The 24,811-nt window shown below is 36.7% G+C and overlaps 1 protein-coding gene and 1 long non-coding RNA gene across 4 annotated transcripts in view; both read left to right on the forward strand.

Moving 5' to 3' along the window:
• LOC309630682 overlaps positions 1-24,811 on the forward strand; it is a 440,591-nt gene that overhangs the window by 193,770 nt on the left and 222,010 nt on the right. The gene's annotated exons all lie outside the window — the stretch shown is intronic.
• LOC309630453 (uncharacterized protein) overlaps positions 1-24,811 on the forward strand; it is a 311,054-nt gene that overhangs the window by 137,048 nt on the left and 149,195 nt on the right. The gene's annotated exons all lie outside the window — the stretch shown is intronic.

The raw sequence follows: 24,811 nt of genomic DNA on the forward strand, positions 1-24,811 counted from the left end.
AATTAAACAAAACCTATGAGTTGAACTTTTAAATAAATAAACCAAAATAAGATGGAAAGCAATGTGACTCAACTTGAAGCCACTGCAGTGAGTTTTTCCATCAGTTCATTTCCATCAACACCTTAAATGGTTTAATCCATTGGATCAAGCATGCAGTAATCTGAATTTGTTGTTTAAACTCCTCAAAATTTTTTTCCAAGTGAAAATTTTCATCAGGATTATAGTCCAAAATTTGATGAGCACTATAGCCAATAGCCTAAGTAACTGGGGGAAATTAATGGATGTTACTTAAAATAATGAGATAACCTGACACTTTTTGGCCAAAAATTATAGTCTAATTCCAAAAGTCTAAACACCAAGACACTAATAGTTAAAGAGACATAGGATTAAAAAAATACATGTCATAAAATTCATAGATCATTCACATAAGCGAATCTCCTAGCACTTCTGATTCTTCAGAGGGCAGATGTTAAGAGACAAGTCACGTTCTGGAGGCATAAAATTATTGATGGATATGGAGATGGAAAGGGACTCCATTCGGAGTAGTCGTACAGCTTGATCAGGAAAATAAATATTGGAGAAACATATCTGAAAGCTATCACCAGGTGAAGTTGGCCACATAGGTAACCAATAATAAGAACCACTGCAGAGTCTTGAAATTCAGGTGTGTACTTCGTTCCTATCTTATAGCATAAAAATGAAAATCTAGTTTGACTTTGTTACGTATTTGCTGACAGTCCTTTACTATAATTGAGGGGATGCCATGCTAAGGAGACTGAAATAGCTGCACGGAAAGAAAAACTTCTAAATATACCTTCCCACAAGGCACGGGCTCTTATGAATATTACTCTGCATTAACATCACTTTGACGGAACTGCTGAGCTAGATTGCAGTTTTAAATGAAAACTAAAATCCTGGTCACTTTATTTCCAGTGACACCATAGAGATTCCCAGGTAAGCTCACCCCAGAGAGAGTTTTCAAGAAATGTTTAGCTATGCAAATTACCTGCTACAATGGATTTCGATGCTAAAGCTTGTGGGAGGATTATGTGAGTTTGGAATGAAAATGACAAGTCCAGCTTGGGGCTCAGGGTAGGAAACATGGTTGAGGGTTATTGCCTGCCCTCATAGGCCCTATAAAACACACAGAATGTCGAGCAAGGAAAAGTCTCAGACTTCAAAGCCCAAGTTCTTACATTCCCATGATGCTCTTCCTAACCTTCCTCTAATCCCCCGTGGAAGCCCATGGCCCTCCAGCACATGGCTTTTTTGCACCGTCAGGTGGATGGAATGAGTTTGTCATCATCTTCAGCTAGTATTATCTGTGAACTGATTTGGGGATTGAGAGAGGAGTTGGGACATTTATGGTCTTCCACAATGATTGCTGTTGCTAATTCTGCTGTGAAATATGTGAAGCATCTGGAGAGGGAATTCAGTAAAGTGTGGCCAAAATAGCATTCACTTTATGCCCTAGCTTCTGGCACCATTTAAGACAGCACTGAGACAGATCATATGACCCCAGCCCTTGCAAGACCTCATCACTTTTCATGGGAGAACTGAAAAGTGCTGATCCTGGAGCGTTTATGCTGATGGAACACAGATAAAAATCTGCAGGTGTAACTTTTTTAAAATTTAGTACATGAAGCATAAAAAAATATATCAGTACCACCATACATCATCCAGACCCAAATTCAACACCATGTTATAGATATAAAAACACCCATCAGACTCTTTCAGTGTACGAAAACTCATAAATGGAGCTATTCCATAACAAATAGTAGGTTAAAATGCCCTTTTTGTATTTTTAAAGGATAGCAAGCAAGGTATTTACTTATTATAACCCAAAGAGGACACATCATTTCAATGTAAAGATATCAAATATAACTTATACATCTTGTCATCATCTAATCTTTCATTGGTTGAGAGCTTGTACTATAGAATGCTGGAAGAAGTATTGAGGGAGAAGAAAAAGAAAAGGATAAAGAAGATGCATAATGTTGTAAGAACCAGAAGTGGAAACAGCTAAGATGTAGGTGAGCAGAGAAGAGAAAATAGGAAGCCCTAACTGAAGGATGACCTTCTGGAGGGGAAAGGAGGTTAGGTCCTAATTTCCTCACCTATAAAGTGAATTGAACTAGATTTTGAATCCAATTCAAAACTCATTCCTAAAATGGTACTGATGAACCTAGTGGCAGGGCAGGAATAAAGACGCAGTTGTAGAGAACAGACTTGAGGACACGGCGGGGGAACGGGAGGCTGGGATGAAGTGAGAGAGTGGCATGGACATATATACACTACCAAATGTAAAATAGAGAGCTAGTGGGAAGCAGCTGCATTGCACAGGGAGATCAGCTCCGCGCTTTGTGACGACCTAGAGGGGTGGGATAGGGAGGGTGGGAGGGAGGCCCAAGAGGGAGGGGATATGGGGATATACATGTACATATAGCTGATTCACTTTGTTGTACAGCAGAAACTAACACAACACTGTAAAGCAATTATACTCCAATAAAGGTGTAAAAAAAGAAAAAGATGTTTTTCGCTAACTCTAAGTTGGTAATCATGTTGCAATATATAAATAGATTGAATCAACATATTGTACACCTTAAACTTACACAATTTTTTTTAACCTTGCTCTTTTATTTTTTTAAATTAAGTAATTAATTTTTGGTTTTGGCTGCATTGGGTCTTCGTTGCGTGTGGGCTTTCTCTAGTTGCGGTGTGTGGACTTTCTCTAGTTGCGGTGAGCGGGGCTACTCTTCATTGCGGTGCGTGGGCTTCTCATTGCGGTGGCTTCTCTTGTTGCGGAGCACGGGCTCTAGGTGTGCGGGCTTCAGTAGTTGTGTCTCGCGGGCTCTAGAGCACAGGCTCAGTAGTTGTGGCGCACAGGCTTAGTTGCTCCGCGGCATGTGGGATCTTCCCAGACCAGGGCTCAAACCCATGTCCACTGCATTGGCAGGCAGATTCTTAACCACTGCAACCAGGGAAGTCCCACTTACACAATTCTATATGTCGATTATATCTAAATTAAAAACAAACAAAACAAATAAACAAAAAACCTCTTAAAACTACCTAATATACCATTTAAAATAGAAGGAAATTCTCTGGGGTAAAGGAAATCTTATGTCTCAATTGATAGATAAATAGATGTAAAGTTTTCATATATATTTAAAAACTCATCCAATGTATACATAAGATCTGTGAAATTCACTACATGTAAATTATATTTCCAATTTTTAAAAAATGAGGAAAAAAAGAAAAAAAAAGAGAGAATTGAGGGTCATATCATCCAATTATATACCAAAAAAAACCACAAAACCCGTCATTCCTAGAAACTCAAAAAAATGAAGATTGGAAAACAAGCAAAAAAACAAACAGACAAAGAAAGAAAATGAAGGTTGGGCATGCAAAGATAGTTTGTATGGTTGAAAGATAGGCAGATCCATTTTTCCTACCTTAGGAGGACTTGCAATGAATCACAGATATAAAAATAAAATTGTTTTGGAAATAATGGGCATATTTACCTGATTCCTGTGTCTTGAGGAATTCAGAGCACTTTAGCAAATGTATCCCATTCTATACTGGTTGAAAACATTAAGGTAATTTCTTATCTAGAAAAAGAGATACCCTCTCAGAGCACGAGAGGCTATATAGGCAAAAATCTCACCCAGGGTTTTTGACATCATCTGGTACCAAATTTAGATTCCCAAATCTAAATCCTCAGCTCCTTTCAACTGCCTACTCACACTTAAGATACCCAAAATTCATGCCATCTTTAACCCAACGCCACCCACTAACTTCTTTTTCTGCCCTCAATTCCATCGCTCCATGAATGGGACAACCAATACTTGAGATGGAAACACTGGAATCATTTTTGTTCCTTTTGTTCCCCATATCCTCAGTCACAGGGCCCCACAAATTTTATGCCTAAATAATCTGTGCTACCTTCTTCCTCCTCCAGTTCCATTGCCTTAATTGAGGCCTCCTTAATGCCTTCTCTGGATGATTGCACTTCCTAACTTCCTAATGCCTTAAATAACACCCACCTCCCTTGACAAGTTACCCTCACTGTTGCCAGCGAAATCCTGCTAAATGAAAATCTGCTTATGTTACTCTTTAGCATTAAATCTTTCAGTGGATCCCTATCACCCTTTGGAATCAAATCCAAATTCCTTAGGTTGGCATGATGGAAAGTTCATCATCTGACCTCTAACTCCCTATTTAGCTCATCTTCTTTTAAAGGTCTGCATTCACCCATATTCATGGTCTACTGCTTCAAGCTAAAGGAAACTACAGGTCGTTCCTCTGCCTTCCTCCTCTTGCTTTCCTTGGCCCATTCACTGAACAATAAGTACAGAAAAAACATAGAACCCATAGGCCAACGATTCCTAGCCTTAGTTTTAAGATAAACCCAGGCAAACCACGTTTTTAGACTCCTTGCCACCTCAACACATCTCTCTTATAAGCTTTTCTCTTCCAGACCAAAAGCCCTTTGAGCTTTCAGACCGTTATATCTGTTATGGGCTCTGAAAAACTCATTTTGAAACTCAGAGCTGAGTTTCTTCGTGAAACCCTGGCTCTGCCTTCTCTTTGAAGCTATGAATGATGTTAATTTTATGAGTGGAAAGCTATGTATAGGTCAAGTAGGAAACTCTAAGGGCTACCGGAAATTGAAAAAGACATCAGGTAGTGTTTTAAGATTATTTTTTCTTCCTCAGTAAGTCCCCTACATACGAACCTTCAAGTTGCAAACTCTCAAAGATGCAAATGTGCGTTTGCATGTCCAATCACATAAGTTAGTTCACCGGTCTGACGTACATTGTCACATGCGTGCATCCTCTACAAGTGCTTGTGCTTTTGTGTACTTTACTGTACAGTACTGTATAGAGTACAGTAGTACAGTATCTTGATTTCAAGCCCAGGATGTCCTGAAGCAAGCGTAAAAGCAGCAGTGATATAGCGGGTACTACTGTACTTTACAAGGTACTGTACTATGAGATTAAAAACGTTTTCTTTATTTTTTGTGTTTGTTTTTTATGTATTATTTGTGTGAAAAGTATTATAAACCTATTCAGTACAGTACTATATAACCGATTGTGTTAGTTGGGTACCAAGGCTAACTTTGTTGGACTTAATTAACAAATTGGATATACGAAAGCGCTCTCAGAATGGAACTCATTCATATGTAGGGGACTTGCTGTATAAGATCTTATCAGGAAAACAGCAGGCTCTGGTCTAGGATATCTGACTTCCTAGGAAACCACTGAATCATTTCAAAACAATGAAAAACAATCCCTAAGAATCCCAATGACTGAGTGTCTGTGAAGAAGCTCCTCTAGTGCACCAACTTGTACTCCACGAAGATATAATATTTATGATGGATTCAGAATTTATAAAAGATAATGTCCCAGCCTAACATGAAATTTAATAGCACACATCCATTTGTCTGTGGATGTTCAAAGGATTAAAAGAGTATATCTCTCCGTGTGGTGCTTGGTGGAAACTGGTGTTTGGGTGGCCCCTGAAGGGAAGAGAGGGACTTTTATTTCTCTCTGCAAGAGCAGTGGTGACACTATCTTTGCTTCTGTGAATCCAGGAGAAGTTTTATTATGTTCAGAGAAGTCAGAAAGGAGCGAATCAGGATGATGGTCTGAAAACAGAGCCAAGTAAGACAAAACAATGAAGTGTTTTGGGGTGCATTTACTAATCTCTTGTAGATGCCTCATTCAATCCTGGAGAAAAATGAGGAAAAAAAAAAACCAGAATTCTACAAGTAACAAAATTAGCACCTAAGGGAATCATATAATTTGTGTTTAAAAAAAAAGTCACTTCAAGAAACAACTCTCTTATATTCAAACGGAGTTATTTCTTCAATCATTACCAGGTATGGACACTCAAATGAAATTTTATTAGTGCTTTCCTGCTGTTTGATCTCTGATTCAAACTGTGATAATGGTTTTCTCTCTGTTATTACCAAATGATATGAAATTTTGTAAGTAATTGTTTAAGAAGCAAACATCCTACAAAAGTGTGTTTTTCCAACTCTCAAGACAGACATAAACCAACTTTTTTATTCTGCAGCTTGAAAATTTCCTAGAAGACTATTAGTTTTACCTGAATTTCCAGAAGCAAAATTCAATGTGGTAAATTAACTGTTCAGAAAGCTTATATAGGAAAAAAATGCTTCCATTATATAGATCTCTACCATAATCAGTAATATTGCTTTAACATAAAGGGCTATCCATTACTTTAGTAGGGCTCGTTCCTTGGCTGAATCACAGAAGCAGGCAAAGAATCTCCCCTGCCTTATGTAGTCCCTTCCTTCAAGTTTGGCTCAACTTTGTGCCCTAAACTTAAAAAAGCCGATCAGAAACCAGGACTACTCTTTCCTGCATTACAATTTATACAGGGATCCTAAGAGATTTCGTGTGTTACTGTTATTTATTTCTGCAACAGTCCCAAGTACCACACTTAGACCTTACTCCACCCTTTTGCAAATTATGGGTTCTCAAAAAAGAATTGTCAGAATTTACATTTATTAAAACTATTCTTAATTCTAGAATACACACAGAACCCTCTCAAGAGGAATATTGCTCTGTATCCTTACTGTAGGATCTACCCCCCAAAACCCTAATGTGCTTGAGGAATGACAAATATCTTATTTAGACTCCTGGATATCAAATCTTTTGGGAACTTTGATTTCTAGAAAATTTCCCAAGTACTCCTTGGTAGTACATTATCGTTACTGCTAATAATAGCTAACACTTCTTGAGTGCTTATTATGGGCAAAGCTGTATCTTACTTAATTCTTATAGCAATCCTGTAAAGTAGATCCTCTTACTATCCCTTAGTTTACAGATAAAAGTAGGCTTCCAGTGTGCTGCTAAGAACATTATTATCAAGACTGTAAGTACCCATTAGCGACTCATGTCTCCAGAACATTGAAACTGAAATAAGTCCTCCAGAGTTTCAGAGTCTTACCACCCACATGGCTTTTAAACATTATAGCATTTTCCCCCGTGGGTCCCAGTCCTGTGTAGATCTAATATTTCAGAAAATGTGATTCCTCTTAAAGATACACTCTTCATCCAGTGGGTATCTGTGTTCACTTTCTCTGTGAAATGCTTTACCTTAAAGAACAAACAAGGTTTGGTGAACATGCCAGTTGAAAAATATGCTCAATACTGAAGACTGTTGATGCTTCTCAAATAATAGGATTATTGTTGATTCTAATGATGAAAGAATAGAGCCTAAGATTATTGTTAGTCTTCATTTTTAGCACTTCCTGTCATTTATATCAAGTTTTGTTACGAATATCAATTAGCCATCATTGTAGACAACTTCAATTTGTCTACCAAAGATCTTATCTTCCTTTTCAACATGCCCATAAGATTCTCCATACTGACAAGAAGTCACAATCAGATCTGGAACAATTTTCTTTCTCTTTGCCCACTCATTTATACCCTTGCTGTGGGCCTGGCCTGTGTGCCATCTGATAAGTTTCTCAGACCAAGGGAATCTTTCATCAAATAGGCTTGTTTCACAAACCAGACATTAACCAGCTTATATTAGTTTTTAAGGAGTAACCAGGACCCAAGCATTCCTTGATCTGGTTTTAACTCTCTCGAAAGTTCAAATCACAAAATTATAGCGAGTCAGAGCTGGAAGGAAACTTCAGACTGATCTCCAATTCCCACATATTATAGAGAAAATGGAATTCCAGATGATCAAATGCCTCATTCATGGACACACATGATTAGGAGGAGTTCTGACTCATGGTGTTTGTCCTGTGTCACTTTTGCACACAATTTCATGATTGATAGTCTAAAACGAGAAATAAAATGTTGATTAAATTCAGTAAATATATGCATGGAGAGAGATACCTGCTTATCAATCTATGAAAGGCAGGGTAACAGGAGACCAGCATAAAAGTAGCTCCCACTTATTCGTTAACACCACAGACATTGTGCTAGGCATCTTACATCTACTATCTCTTTCAAAACACTTGGTAACTCTGCAAAGTTTTACACTGAAGGATGCAGAAGCTGGGAGAATATAGCTAACTTGGCTAAAGTCAGAACTAGTGAAGAGCCTGTCTGAATTTTGAACCCCAATTTTCCTGACTCCAATCTAGGTTCTTTTTAATCTAACCTGTTGTTTGGCATTTGGGAAATGGGAAGTGATTTAGTGAGATGCAGACATAGAAAACAAACTTACGGTTACCAAAGGGGAAAGCGGGGAAGGATAAACTGGGAATTTGGGATTAACAGATACGCACTACTATATGTAAAATAGATGAACAACAAGGACCTACTGTACAGTGCAGGGAACTATATTCAGTATCTTGTAATAACCTATAATGGAAAAGAATCTGATATATGTATAACTGAATCACTTTGCTGTACACGCGAATCACTGTAAATCAACAATACTTCAATAAAAATATATATTAAAAAATAGAGTGAGTTGTTGCAAGAGAGCATTAGAAACTGAAAACTTGGCATTCATTTTCAGGCCTTAAAGATCTGCAGAGTGAACAATATACTGGATGAGGGTTATTTGCTCACTTACAGTGTAAACATCCTGTACTTTTCATTGTAGTTGTTTGATATTTTAGGCCTACCGATCAGGTGACTTTTCTAACTAGGCATTGTATTTTATGCAATGTTTCAGTGTCTGGCTGTAACTAACTTCAGCAAAATGGCATGCCTCTTCCCCTGCCAAAGAGTACATAATGTAACATGACTCATCAGAAAAGTAACATGACACAGCAAAACTAAATGCTCATGACTAGTGATTTAGGCAGCTAATAAAGGCAATAACATCATATTATTCATGTCTGGATAATATTCATGGGTAATTCAGTATGCCCCAAACCCCTAGAAATCAGGCTTCTAAGGCAAATACACTGTTTCTGGGGATTTTTCTAAATCAAACCAGATGTGCTGCAAGATACATTTTTATCAAAAGCTTTACTTTATAAATAGGCCCACCAGCCAGACTCATTTTCAGGTCTTAAAGCAGAACTGTGAGTGTGTCCTGTGCCCTGTCTTGGGTATTATAAGAGACAATCTTTTTCAGAGAACTGAAGTTTCCCATCAGACGTCTCACTCTGGACCAACATTGTTTAAAGCCCTCACACTCACTACATTCCTCAAACCAAGGGTGTAGAGACACTGCTAAAAGGTAGAGAGGAACCACTGGTCCAATTCTTGCTTTATTGGGCTGGAAAAGGATGTGTATTTCAATAAAACAACAATCAATTACCACAAAGTTACATATTAATGGAAACCCCTTACTTGTATTTTTTTAAATAGTTCCCTGTAATTTAAATAGTTTCCAAGTTACCAAATTACCAGCAGAACTTGTATACTTCATCCCTTTCATTTAGATTTTTCCACTCATTTCTCAGAACTGCAGAGAAGCTGATGGAAACTTCTGTACAAAATGGGAGGAAATAAATCTAGTGATTAAGAGCAGATTTTAGACTAAGGCAGGCTGTGGTTCAATTACTTGCTTCACCATTTACTAGTTGTGGAATCCTGGGAAATCTACTTAACTTCTTCAAGCCTCAGGCACCTCATCTGTAAAATCCTACTTTTTAAGGTTGTTATGAGGCTTAAATAAGATACTGCATGTATAGAAGCTTGCACATAATAATTGCTCAATAAAGGTAAGCTATTTGTAGTAGTAAAAATAAAAGTGTAAAATAAACTCGGAAGTTTTCTAAAGAGCCACAGCTCTCCAAAGATCTCATATACGGGAGTGTAAATAAGATTTTTGTACATTTTTGACCATTTTAGGGGTCCTTGGGGGACATAAAATTAAAGAAGAACAACCTCCCCATTGAGAAGATTCTGTGGTCTCCTAGAATTAAGGAAGTTTGTCATGATTACCTTTTCCTGACTGGCTTTTCGATTCATAGTTTTTGATGATTTTAAGGCAAAACGTACACTGTATTAAATTTAGACTGTCATTAGTAGCCATATTTATAACACAAATTATATAAAACTGTTTTTGTGAATTTAGATGTCTGTCCTTCTAAACAGACCGTTAGCCCCTGCAGCTAGGAGCCTGATTTTATTTTCTATTAGCAGCACTTTTCATGAAATCTGGCACACAGTAAACATTAAATAAAAGTTGAAAAAGTAAATGAATGGATAAATTATTTCCACTTTTTCTAGAAAAGAGTTAAAAAGTGATGGCGCTTGTTACATGATGAGTAATTTGGTTTGAATTTCTTATCAGATAATTGTATTGCGTTTGAACATGGGCATTTGAGAAAGTTTATGTGGTATTTGGACTCATAAAGGGTCATTAAAAAATAATATTTGTTGACCTTTTCCCTCATATTAATACACAAAAGCAGGAGGGTTTCTTCGGCTCACTGTCCAGCTGCATCAGACAAGGTCTTTAACTGAGACCTGTATGTATATACACACTGCTTGGTACACTTGCACATAGCCCTGTTTCACAGACTGGAAGCCCAATGGGAAATAAAACGCAATCAGAAAAATCTATATTCTAAGTCAGGCTAGTTTCTGTTTGAAATAAAAACGTGTAAATTTAAAAAATTTTCATCTAACTAAAATTTTTAATATTTTATTATGTATTTATTTATTTATTTTGTCTGCGAGGGGTCTTCACTGCAGCACACAAGATCTTTAGTTGCAGCATGCAGACTCTTAGTTGCAGCATGCATGCAGGATCTATGCAAGTGGTTCCCCGACCAGGGATCGAACCCAGGCCCCCTGCATTGGGAGCACAGAGTCTTACCCACTGGACCACCAGGGAAGTCCCTCATCTAACTAAATTTTTTTTTTTTAATGTTGCTACTTTTATTTATTTATTTATTTATTTAAAAGAAATCTTTATTGGAGTATAATTGCTTTACAATAGTGTGTTAGTTTCTGCTTTTTAACAAAGTGAATCAGCTATACATATACATATATCCCCGTATCTCCTCCCTCTTGCGTCTCCCTCCCACCCTCCCTATCCCACCCCTCTAGGTGGTCACAAAGCACCGAGCTGATCTCCCTGTGCTATGCGGCTGCTTCCCACTAGCTATCTATTTTATATTTGGTATCTAACTAAAATTTTTAATCCCCAAATTGCCCAACCATTGATGTTCATTGTCACCAGCCCTCTTGGCAGCCCTAGGAACCGATCTTTACCCAGTGCATAATAGGAAATCCTTCAAGTAAACAACAAGGTACAATTTCCTGTAGTTTGCGTGGAATAGAAAATAAAAATCCTAAACAGATAAAAATATTATTAGAATACCAACAAATCAGACTGACTTCAAAGTAACCATTAACTGGACTTCCGTGGTGGTCCAGTGGTTAAGACTCTGTGCTTCCACTGCAGGGGGTGCAGGTTCCATCCCTGGTTGGGGAATTAAGATCCCACATGCTTCCTAGCGCTGCCAAAAAAAAAAAAAGGAACCATTTACTTGATTGACACCAAGGGGAATGCACATTTGTTTCTGGCCTAGCACTGTGTATGGCATGTAATAATAACTCAGTGAATGTCTGTGGAACTGAACTATTAAACTGAGTAGACAGAGCCAAGGTGAGCCAGTTGTAGCATCGGTAATATGGTGGCTATTTAGTCACTTGACACTGAAAAATAGGGTCAGTTGTACAGTAATCCCATTTTTAAATAAACTAGCCAAATTAATATCTTGTATAAAACGTACATTGGAACGCACTTATGAAAATTAACCAACCAAAGGAAGTTTTTCTGCCATAGTGAACAGAACCACTGCATTGTGTTCCGGCGAACCAGGGAAGGAAGTGGAGAGCAAACCACAGCTGAAGGTAATATCAACTTCTAAACGTGGACAAAGACTCCCGGTACTCATTTGAGGAGCTTCAGAAAAAGTCAAAATTTTTAGCCATGGGAAAAATATTTCTACCTTCACCAAGTAGTTCTTTGCTGTTACAAAATGGGACAAACTATCCTGAGTAGAGAACTAAATGTTCTTGGGGTCTGATTATCTATAGATTTTTTCCTACATTTATTACTATAAAATTCAATTGTTTGCTCTGCTTTTCTCCAAACCCTGTCTCAAGAAGGAAGTATATTCAGCAAACTACCGCAAATTATGGTAAGAGAAGTGATCAGTGCAGCCTCTCTCTAAACATTCTCTCTTGACGATTAGTACAGCTAGAGATGCAACAAGAAGAGCTCTTGTTCCAAAATGAATGTGGAAGACAAATTTAAAATCTGTCCTGGAGCGATATAATGCCTCAAATAGGACACACGAAAGCAACAATGTGGATAATGTTGGAGAAGTGCATAGATGATGAACTGAATTAAGAAGTACATATTGACTATCTTTGACAAAGGGTCAACTATGGGAACTGAGCTCTGCTGATATTGTGATCCTGCAGCACATTTCTTATATAGTACATTTTTTAGAGTATTTTACAAATGGCATTTTGGTTTCTGATTGCACAGGAGAAAGATAACAAACACAACAATTCGAAAAGAATGGGCTACATTCTGCTACTGATGAAAAAAAAAATAACAAATAGCATCTCTCTTGCCTCCATGAATTCTGAGCCAGTTGAGGAGTAAGATAAGAGTTCGCAGATAAAAGTAAAATATCACTTCTATTAGTGATAAAGCATAAGTTGGACAATACAGAACATACAGTGTTTCGAGCCAAATTGATCTGTTAACTGAACAAGAGAATCAGGCAGACTTAGGCAGGGCTGAAGGATGGCAGCCTCATCCCTTCCCACCGCCCTTCACATGATGAGAAAAGAACCTCCCTGCTGGAGCCCAGAAGAATGCCTGCTCCCTGTGAACAGCTTGCTCCCACAGCGGAGATGGGAGGAGCTAAGCTGAGCATCTCCCATCTATTGTTAACAAATGTTATCAGTAGTTACTCCGTGTCCCTAATACTGAGTGAAGGTCTAGAGAAGAGCCAGAGTTATAGTATCATGTGTCACTGGCAATGATAGAAACATTAAGAGTGGAAAGAAGTGTTGCCTTCTTAACAGTACGATTTGGTACAAGACTACTGATAATTTCTTGTCAACCCAGCTCAATTTAGATTTCCAGTGGTTAGACCCTGATTTTCTTCCCCAAATGAATATTGCCTCCTGTCTGCTGCCAAAATGCAAACACTGTTAACCTATAGGTGATATAAATACCTTACTCTGGAAAGAATTAATATTTTAATTCTTTTTCTCTTTAGTTCTTTCACATACTTCGTATATTCTAATTTATATTGCATACTTCTTGTTGCCAAGAGCATGTCATTATAATTATGTAGTATAGTATTCAGCATAGTATTACATGCAATTACAGGATGTACACGCGTTCTGAAGAAATGCAGCTCCACCCGTACTCACTTTGCTTCTCCAGTAGCTATTATTTCTCCATCTATTTGTACATTAACCATTAAAAAGTCTAGTTTTGAGGCTATGAGAAGTAAAGAGAAGAAGAAGAAAAGAGGTTGTAGCTAGAACAAAGCTATGGCCAGAGCAAAAACACTGCCTTTACTGTCAGCACAAAGGATTAGCAAGCATGGGCCATAGTTTTAGCCATTGAGTTCTGTGTTCAACTACAGTGTATCTACTGTCTTTGTACTTATTTGGGAGTTATTCAGCCTAATACAAGTGTAAAAAAAAAAAATGTGTGATGTTGAAAGGGTTGGAAGAAGTAAACAATTATGATAGAAATAGAAGTGAAACAGAAAGTTACCAAGGGACTATGCCCTAACCAACTGAAATGTGTCACATTGGATTTGCCAACAAATGGAATCAGGAAAAGCCTTTCAAAATCTAAACTATAAGTAGAGGTGCTTTTTTTATCACATCAAGTAAGTTTTATGGTATAATTCAGGCAGAGTCAAATTATTTGTTACTATATTTCAAAATACATCATATCAGGCTAAATTGGATTTATTTACATTTCACATGACAACAACTAGAATTTTTGTTCTTATTTTTATATTCAAAGTGTATAATCTCCCTACTGAAAAGCAAACAAGGATTTTCCACTTTCAGAAGTCTGGCACACTAGAGAGTTTGAGGCACCTTCCTACTGCAAAACATACTTGTGATTGTACTGCTGGGCTTAGGGGAAGAAGGGAAAATCTCCAAGCCTCTTCCCACGATGCTACTTCAGAAGAGGGGGAAAAAAATCACAGAGACAAACCATGAAGACTCACCGCTAGGCACAGTGAGTGGGCAGAGGGTCAGTGCTATGCTGACAGCAATACCAATGGCAGTTTTACAACCCTACAAATAAGATATAATACTTTGGGTCAATAGCAAAGAGTAGGAGTAGAACTGGACACCTTCTCATTAAGACAGAACCCTGGAAGTGAGCTACAGGGTAGATTGACTGATGGCAACATCTGCTCATAACAGAGGCAAACATATACTGTATCTGAAAGAAAATATCTCTAATTTAATCCTGTAAAATCTCCACAGATGAAGATTGAACTATTTGGAGTTCACAAAGATCATTGATCATAAAAGAGAACAAGATTCCATTGGGAAAAGTAGGGGGGAAAAAAGGAATATTTAAAAACAGCAGATTTAGATCCTCTTGTTTTCATATATTTGAATCATCTTAAATAGCATATTGAGTAGTCATGTATGAAATGCATAAAGAACTGAAGGATAGACTCTCAAAACATAGTCAAGCTATAGGTAATCACCAGGAATGACTACATAGATCTAAATAGGAACAAAATGGAGGTTCAGAAGTGAAAGTATAATTGTTGAACAAAGACCTCAATGAAGGGATTAAACAGCAGATTAAATACAATTAAAGAGATAAATAGTTCCCTAAAAGATATATCTTAAAAAAATAGGAATGCTGCACAAACTAACAAGAAGATACAAAACATGAAATAGAAATTAAGAGAGATAGAGGGTAATATGAGTCCTAATATATAAGTAATCAGAGTTCCAAAAGAAGATCACAAAAGTAATTTGAAGTCATAATTACTGAGAATTTTCCATAACTGATTAAAAAAACCCCATAAATACACATTCAGGAAATTTAACATTTCTCAAGCAGAATAAATAAGAAATCCATACCTAGACACAGCACAGTGACACTGCAGAACACCAAAGACAAAGACTGCTTTTTAAAAGTAGCTGGAGAGAAAAGTAAGGTCACCTACAAAAGAATGACAGTTACATTGACAACAGACCTCTCAACAGCAACAAAGGGAGCCAAATTTTGCAGAATAATTATATCAGAGCGCTGATAGAAAATGACTATCAACTTATAATTGAGTATTCAGAAAAATGACCTTTCAAAAATGAGGGTAAAATAAAGACATTTTATTTTATAATGAAAGCATTTTACTTTATAATTTTATAATGAAAATATTTTCCACCAATAAACCTGTGCTGGTGGAACTTTTAAGAATGCGTTTCAGGAAGAAGGAAATTATTTACAAAAGGATCATCTGACATACAAAAGGAAATAGTGAGTGTATAAAATAGTAACCAAAATATGTAATTTTGAAAAATTGTCTGCATAAAATAATAATAATTAGGTTTAATTTGTGCAGAAGAATTAAGAGCAGAACTAAAATACTGTACCACAATGGTCATAATTCAAAGGGAGAGGCTGGAGCTAAGTGTTCTAAGGTTCTTGTATGGGGCAATATAATATGCATTTATATTTTGTAGAATAAACATTAAAAAAAACAAAGTGTAAAATTTCCAAACTAATATAGGAAAATAATGGATAAGAGAAAGCAATAAACAAAGTAACAGTAAATCAAAATTTTTAAGAAAGAAGAAAAAAATGAAGAAACATAGAAACAGAGGTACAAATAGAAAACAGAGAATAAATGGAAGAAAATTTTCAACTAAATGATTCATCTTAATACATTTAAAGAGATTGAACTCATTAAGATATATTATAGTAGACAAAAATATCCTGTATATTCTGTTTACAATGGACACACCAAAAATAAAAAAAACATTAAAAAAAGTATAAAAGGAAAAAGAAGGAAAAATTTATCATTCAAAATAAAAAATAAGCTGCTTTAACTATATCATTGCCAGACAAAACAGACTTTGAGACAAAAAGCATTATTAAGGATCAAGTACTTAATTACAAAAGGCTTAATTCACCAGGGAGACAAGAGTTTTAAACTTGTACATCCCCATTAAAATAGCCTAAAAATATAAAAGGTAAAAATTGATAGAACTTAAGGAATAAGTTTCTTAAATCTTCATTGCATTAAGAGCTTTCACCATCTCTCTCTCACTATTGATAGGAGAAGCAGAAAAAATAATAATAATAGGGAAGATATAGACTTTGTAAAATAATTTAGGTAAATCATATCATCAGTATATTAAAAGAATAATATGTTATGGCCAGATAAGTTTATTCTAGGAATGCAAGGATGGCTCAATAGATAACACAAAGATGGCTCAATTAATGGTGAAAGGAGATTTAATAAAATTCACTATAAATTTATGACTTCTAGAAATAACTTAGATTAGAAATAGAAAGATATTTCCTTTAGTGGAACTGTCTGTTTCAAACTAAGAGTCAAAATGATGATTCATGATGAAACATTAAGGGTTTAAGAGACTGTGTTCTGTAGTCACTCTTCCTCAGGTTTGATAGTAGCTTTGCCACTTACTACTTCACCTTGAGCAAATTAACTTATGAACCATTTGTTCACCTCAGTCTATATAGCAAAATAATATAATAATAAATTAAATAATTAAATATAAAAAATAAAATTATCTGCTTTGAAGGGCATTTCTAAAATAAAAATAAGAGGCATTATGGTGAAAATTGATAGATTACATTATGCCAAATCATGAAACATGATAGTAAAGGATCCATGAAGATTAGGGAAAATATTCACAACATATATGACAGAATTTATTAATACAAAGAGATAATTCTAACAAATCAATGGGAAAAATAGTAAATATCCCTATAGAAAATGGTATCCCAATTTTTAAAAGTTATTTTAAAAAGTAATTTATAAAAGAAGAAATATAAGTGGTCAAGAAACGTAAAATGTCAACCTGATTTCAATGAAATACCATTTCTTCACATAAGAAATTGACAAGTATATATACACACATAAATTAATGATGGTATCCATGGTTTGTGAGGAATGGGTTGGGAACTGATGTGGAGAAGTAGCACTCTCAAAGACGGTTGGGGTTTAAACTGATATAATCTTTACAGAATTAATTTTGAAATATGAAGGAAGAGTCTTCAAAATATTTTATTTCCTTTAACCAAGAGATTACATATCCAGGAATTTTTCCCTAAGGAAACAAAGATGTGCAAAGTTATAGCAATACAAAGATATTTATCTCAGAGTTTTAACAGCAAAACTTAGAAACAACCTAAATATCTAACAGTGGGAGATTGGTTAAATAAATCACAGTGAATCTGATAAAGGAATTCTACATAGCCAATTAAAAAAAGTGTTTTAGAAAAACTGAGGAAAGTGATCATAATATATTCTTGAGTTCAAAGGTATATTAAAATGGAATATTCAGAACAGTCAATTTTATTTTAAAAACTTGATCTACAATTATCTTAGGTCAGAGGCTGGCAAACTTTTTCTGCCTAGGGCCAGGTAGTAAATATTTTAGGCTTTACCGGACAGATATGATCTTTGTTGCATATTCTTGTTTGTTTGTTTGTTTGTTAATAACCCTTCAAAAAATGTAAAAACCATTCTTGTCTCTAGGGCTACAAAAACAGGCCACTGAGGCTCTTTCTACAAACTGTGATTTGCAAATTTCTGGTCTTAGGTAAATGGACATATTAGCCAAAAATTAATAGTGATTATCTGTAATTTATTTTTATTTATTTTAGTTATTATTCTTGCTCACTACGTGCTAGGCATTGCTTTATTTTTTTCAGCTTTATTGAGATATAATTGACATACGTGTGTAAGTTTAAAGTGTACATTTTAATTTTAAATGCTGATTTTATACACATATATTGCAAAATAATTATCACCATAGCATTAGCTGACACCTCCATCATGTCACATAATTACCATTTCTTTTTTGTGCTGAGAACTTTTAAGATCTACGAACAGAATAGAGAGCCCAGAAATAAACTTATGCATATATGGTCAATTAATTTACAATAAAGGAGCCAAGATTATACAATGCAGAAAGGATAATCTCTTCAATAAATGACGTTGAGAAATGGTATGGGAAAACTGCGTAGCCACATGCAAAAGAATGAAACTGGACCCCTCCCCTATTTTATACCATACACAAAAATCAATTAAAAGGGATTAAAGATTTGAAGTAATACCTGAAACCACAAAACTTCTTAGAAGAAAACATAGGAGTAAGCTCCTTGACATGGGTCAAAGTCACACATCATGGAAAATGATGTGTGACCTTGAGTATGTCCATCAACTTCTCAGAGCCCTAATTTCCTTATATGTAAACTATGAATCATAGTATCTCTTTTCCATGATTGCTGTGACATTTAAGTAAGTATATGCTACTTATGTGTAAATTGACAGTAATGTGTTTAGCATATAATAGAGGCACAATAAGTGAAAGATACTTAAAATTAATTTCCTCCATCTTTCCAAATTTTACCCATTCTGCAATGTCCAGCTCAAGTCCCAATATCTCGATGATTAACTCTTCTCAAAATGTAGCCTACAATAATCTCACTTTTCTCTCAATTTCTATTATGTTTGTTTTCTGCTCATTAACTATGGCACTTAATTGTATAAAATTTGAGTTTTTATACAATTTGCTTTACCTGGATGCATATTTACATATATTATCACCCCTAACTACATTGTCATCTCCTAGAGGGCAAAGCCATGTCTTTTTCTTTTCCTCCTAAAATTAACCAGTTTAGGTAAGAAAAAGACAATCTGGCTTAAAATAAAGCAATAAAAATGATGTATTTTTTTTAAAAATAATAGTCAAAAGTAGAGAACTATTCAATAAATTAAAATATAGATATTAAATGATAAGGCAAATATTGGAAAGTTACCAATGAATGATTAAAATTTGGGAAAAGCAACTCTATTCCACCCTGCCCTCTTCCTTTTGGAATTCCCTCTTCAACAGTTGGGTAATTTGATTCACCTTTCTCCCAGCCTCTGCCCTTCCCTTCCTCTCCCCCTCTTCCTTCTTCAATAGCTCTATTGAAGTATAATTTACATCCTGTGAAATTCACCTATTGTGAATGTACCATTCAAAATTTCTGGTAAATTTACAAAATTTCATAATCTCTTTTGATTTCCCTCTAACTCCAGACACAATGCTGGGCATTGCATTACTAGGCAGCCAATAAACCCCCAGAAAGAAGGAATAAATCAATTATAGATATTTAAGTACCTTACTAGACCTTCTCACTATAGTTGATTCACTTGACCTACTATTCAAAAACCAAGTCCATCATGATGTGAGACTTTTCCTGGTGGCCTGAGCATCAGGTCTCCTATCTGAGGCCATGTAGCCGAAATTCAGCCTCTGTATCCCGGTACTGAATTGAATCTTGGAGACAGTTTTGGGTGAAGTAGAAAAGAATAGCTTTATTTCTTTGCCAGGCAAAGGGGGCCACAGAGGGCTAATGCCCTCAAAACTATGTGTCCCGACCTGGAGGTGGTAGTGAGGAATTTTATAGTAATGGTTCAAAGAGGAAGGTGTGATCAGCTTGAGGACATTTTTCTGATTGGTTGGTGGTGAGGCAATTGGGAGTCAGCATCATCAACCTTCTGGTTCCAAGTTGTCTGGGGTCTACGTGATTGTGGGCAGCATACAGTTAACTTCTCCCACTTGATGGGGGTTTCAGTACCTGTAAAATAGCTCAAAGATATTGTTATGTGTATCCCTTGAGTCAGAACCAGGACCCTGCCCCAAGCCTGCACTATTGTTTCTTGACTGTTCCTCCCCTGTCTCTGCATCCCCTCCCTTCCCTGATGAGCAACTGTTTGAACCTGCCCTTGGGACTCAGGGAAGCTTGGGAGCTGAATGAAACCTATTTCCTATAATCAAGAAACGGGGGACACAGAAAGGCTTTCGTGCCCAGGAGCCCCAGCGGGTGCTGCTCAGTTTCAGCGACACAGGAGGGCGGGATGTATAGTGGTTCTTGCATGGAAAATTCAGATACTGCATATTTATTTGAGAAAGGCTGGAAAGCTAGCAGCTTCAGCACTCACCCTGGTTTGAAGGTTGAACCCAGATAAACTTAATTCTATTCTTGAATAACCAAACACTCTTAATTTCCCAGTCAAGGACTAAACGTGTTTAATAAGCAGTTCACTCATGTGGTAATACCTGTGCTTCAGACACATACTTTAATAATGTATGTTAAAGTCTTTTGCAAATTCCAAAGCCGTATACAAATGAAAGGAATTGAACATTGTGATTTATACTCATTTATTTCTCCTGGGCAGATATGTTTAGTCAGTTACTTAGTGGGCAATGACCATTCATTGGCACCAACAGAGAGAGACAAAGTTTGAAAATGTTTTGATGGATGAGAATATGATAACAATTGAGAATTTTCTTTTAAAAAGTGAATTTTATGTTTTTTAAATGCTATCAACAAATGGCATCCATAAACATTAGCTATTTTAATTTTTATTAAACATTTTATGTTCACTATGACATTTATTTATAGGTCACCTGAAATTCAATAGAAAATCAAAGAACTGGATAAAAGAATAACCTCACAGTTTACGAGTACTGCACCTCATTTTATTTATAATAAGGCATGCTTAAGAATATATAATTTTTGCCATGTGGCTACAAAATCTTTTATTATGCTTCAAATGTGACATAATATTTCCTTAATTTGATTTGCAAGAATACAATACTCTCCTTTTGTTATTGGACTACCTTTATATTATGAATAAAAGTGTTTTTTACCTTTTTAGAGTTCTTTCAGTAGTACAGGAATGAGATTAATGAGTTAAATACGACCATAACTCCCTGCAACAACCATCACCACATACACACACACACACACACACACACACACACACACATGTACCTTAAATCTCTTCAATAAATCCTCACTGGCCCAAGTCCATAGTCCTTGCATGATGCACAACATTTTCATACCCAGCCTTGTCTACTTCTGAAGACAATCCTTTGGTCGCCAAACTCACTTTATGTCCCAGGATTATCAAGTTATTCATAGTTCCCAGGACAATCCCTGTTAGTCCTGTTTCCTGCTTTTGCACGTGGAATTCCCTTTCCCAGCATCGCTGCTTCTTCCTTCCCTCCACTCTCTCCAAGATTGCCTGTCTGGAAAACTCTTCATTCATCCTTTAAAACTGTTCAGATACCTCCCCTGGGAAAGTTTCCTGCTTTGTACACAGATTCAACATATTCCTTTTTTGTTGTTTTCGTTTTGGGTTGTTGCTGTTACTATTTCTTTTTTTTTTTTCTTAATTTTTATTGCAGTATAGTTGATTTACAATGTTGTGTTATATTCTGCTGTACAGCAAAGTGAATCTGTTATACATATACATATATCCACTATTTTTTTAGATTCTTTTCCCCTATAGGTCATTACAGAGTATTGAGTAGAGTTCCCTGTGCTATACAGTAGCTCCTTATTAGTTATCTATTTTATATATAGTAGTGTGTATATGGCAATCCCAGCCAAGAGCAGAGTTCTATTATTTAACATTTCACTCTGTGTTATAATTACTTACTTACATGTCTGTCAGCTTCGGCACTCACACTGGTTTGAAGGTTGAACCCAGACAAACTCAATTCTATTCTTGAATAACCAAGAGGTCAGAAGCCAGTCCTGATTAACCTCTGTTCACCTCCTGCCTAGCACCAAGCCTGACCCATATTCAGTAAATGTTTCTACATCTCTTCAATTTGGGAGGCATAAATCATGAATTTTATATTTTAAAACTATATATCCTGAAATCGCTTCAAAAGTGATTCGTGTTCGTTTCTACTGCTGCCAGAACAAGAGAGTGGAAGAGCTCCTCCATCTACTCACCTGCCTTAGGCATTAGCATCTTGTGAAGGTTATACATGACCATCAGTGGTGGAAGTCTGGCAGAGCAAGGGCCAGGGGCTATACGGACATGGAATATTCTGGAAAATATAACCACATATTAGAAACATGAAAACCATTACCTTATATTTCTCAGGTAGTAAACTGGGGACAGAGAGCTGGGGTTCCTTAATGAATTTGGTACCCTGAGTGCTTCTGACTAGGTATCTTTATGAATGGGAAGATCCTTGTCATAGAGGGTTTGTCCCAAGACATATTTGTAAAGTGGAAAGTTGGCTGTGCTAATGCTTGCTCTTAGACCACATGAGAGTTTTTCTCTCCTTCATTATTCACAGCTGATTACATGGCTGTGGATTTCAAAAAGTGTACACTTCTTTTTTCACATTCACACATACACCTGAAATCAAAATTAAGTTCACTTGTTGTTTGGAAATGAGGCACATGAAATAAGGGTACCATGTGGCATTTTTATGCTCAGCCTCTTAGAAAGCTAAATAATTCTCTCCCTTCTCCAGAGTATATCTATTTTCCAAAGATATTCCCTGTTTCACCGATAAGAATAATCACAGGGGACTTTTCCCCCCTAAGGTGTTACTTTGATTTCAGGAATTAAGCTCTAATTGAGCAGCTGAGAAAGATCCTGCTGTAAATATTAACGATGGAGCCAGCTTTTCTAATGAATTCCAGCTGATGAGGGGGCAGGAGGACGGGAAGGAGAACAGCAAGATGGATTAGTGGTAGGCTGTGCAATGAGTAGAATAGTGACCCCCAAAATTCATGTCCATCTGGAACCTCAGAATATGACCTTACTTGGAAGTAGGGTCTTTTCAGATGTAATTAATCAAGGATCTCTAGATGAAATTATCTGGATTTAGTGTGGGCCTTAAATCCAGTAACTGATGCTTTATAAGAAGAGGAGAGGACACAGAGAGACACAGGAGAAGACAACCATGTGAAGATAGAGGCAGAGGTTGGAGTGATGCAGCCACAAGCCAAGGATGCCTGGGGTCACCAGAAGTTGGAAGAGGCAAAGAAGGATTCTTCTCTAGAGCCTTCAGAGGGGTTCCTGCTGACACATTGATTTCAAACTTCTAGACTCCAGATTGTGAGAGAATAAATTTCTACAGTTTTAAGCCACCAAGTTTCTTGAAATTTATTATGACATCCACAAGGAACTAATACAGGCTGCATATTTGTGTATCCAATAAATATTTACTGAGTACCTACTATTTGCCAGGCACTATGCTAAGTACTAGGTATACAGTAATAAATAAGAGAGACATTAAACAAATTCAGTACTTATAGCGCTGTGAGAGTGTAAAATAAGAGGTGTAGTTTGAGGGTTTGGGGAAAACTTTGCCCCAGATGAGGCAAACAATGGGTAAGGTGGTCAAGCTATGTGTTATTGTCCAGGTAAACAGGGGAGATTATAGAGACCATTACAGTAGAAGAAAGCCAAAAACTCTAAGAAAAAATTCAACACTCTTGAGATATGTAGGAGCTTGGTTGGGAAAGTGTATCTGGAACATAATGATTGGTAGATCAGTGACACAAGGTAATGCAGGAGTTGCAGTCAGGGATGACATCAGACAGGTCCTTGTAGGTTCTGTCAAATATCAGAGACATTATTCTAAGTGCAATCACAAGTCTTGTGAAGAAACTTTGGAAGGGTATAATGTGATTCGAGTCCTTTTTAAGAGATCACTCTGATTATTCTATAGAGAAGGAGTTGGAGGAAGGCAAGAATGGGTGTAGGTCACCATGTAGAAGGCATTGCAGTGATCCAAGAAGTGGTGGCCTAGAGTCAAGATCACAGTAGTGGAGTTAGAGATGTGAATGGATTTAAGATACATTTGGGGGAAAGGGGTCATAGGACTTGATGTCTAGAGGAAGGAGTGAAATGGACAGATGTCAAGAATATATTTGCTTGGAAAAACTAACAGAGGAACATGTTTTGTGGAGGCAATGACCCTGAATTTGCTTTTGGATCTGTTTTCAGAAGTGTCTTTATGACATCTAAGTAGAGATGTTAATGTTTGTCATCAAATATACAGCTATAATGTTGAGATGCTCTTGCTGGCCTGAAGATATAAATTCCAAGTCATCAGAACTTGATTGTATTGGAAACAATGGAAATAAAGACATCATCTAGGGAGAGAATGGAGAGAGAGAAGACCTGCAAAACAGAAGCACTCTTGAAGGATATGGAGCTAGGCTTTTAAAAAATGGCAAGAAAGATCAGAAGAAAGCTGGGTGGGAGTGGTATATGGAAGCCAAGGGAAAGGAGTGGTTTAAGGAGAAACAGTCAACTAGGTCAAAAGCTGATGGGTGTCTTAGTATGATGAGAATGAAAAAAATGTCTCTTGAATTTAGTAATATGGAGAGCATTGGTGACCTTAGCCAAAACTGGAGAAGTGGCCCACAGTGGGCAGAGGCGGGTGTGCCCATAGGCCACAGGAATGAAAAATGCCAACAGGGTAGGTGCTGTCGAGTCAGGATTCTATGCTCATCCCCACTCTGATGTCTTGGTGTTTCAAAAGGCCCCTGAAGTATTTCTGAGTTGTCCTGAGATTGGGTTTCCATTGTCTGGTAGAATGGAAGCTTGAAATAAAGATTAATTTCAGTCGTAGAGAAAGTTGCCTGTCTTCGTGTACGTTGGGCACAGAGATTCATCTTGCTACAATGAAGTGAGTTAAGGGAGCATTGACACCAGAGAAGAAGAGATGAATTGTGCTGGAAGGAACAGGGAAAACCAGCACACTCAACCCTAATGGGAAAATTTTTCAAGCCCACCCGCAGGGATAGACGGGCTAAAACT

The sequence above is a fragment of the Balaenoptera borealis genome (assembly GCF_965194805.1).
Source record: "Balaenoptera borealis genome assembly, chromosome: 1".
NCBI lineage: Eukaryota > Metazoa > Chordata > Mammalia > Artiodactyla > Balaenopteridae > Balaenoptera > Balaenoptera borealis.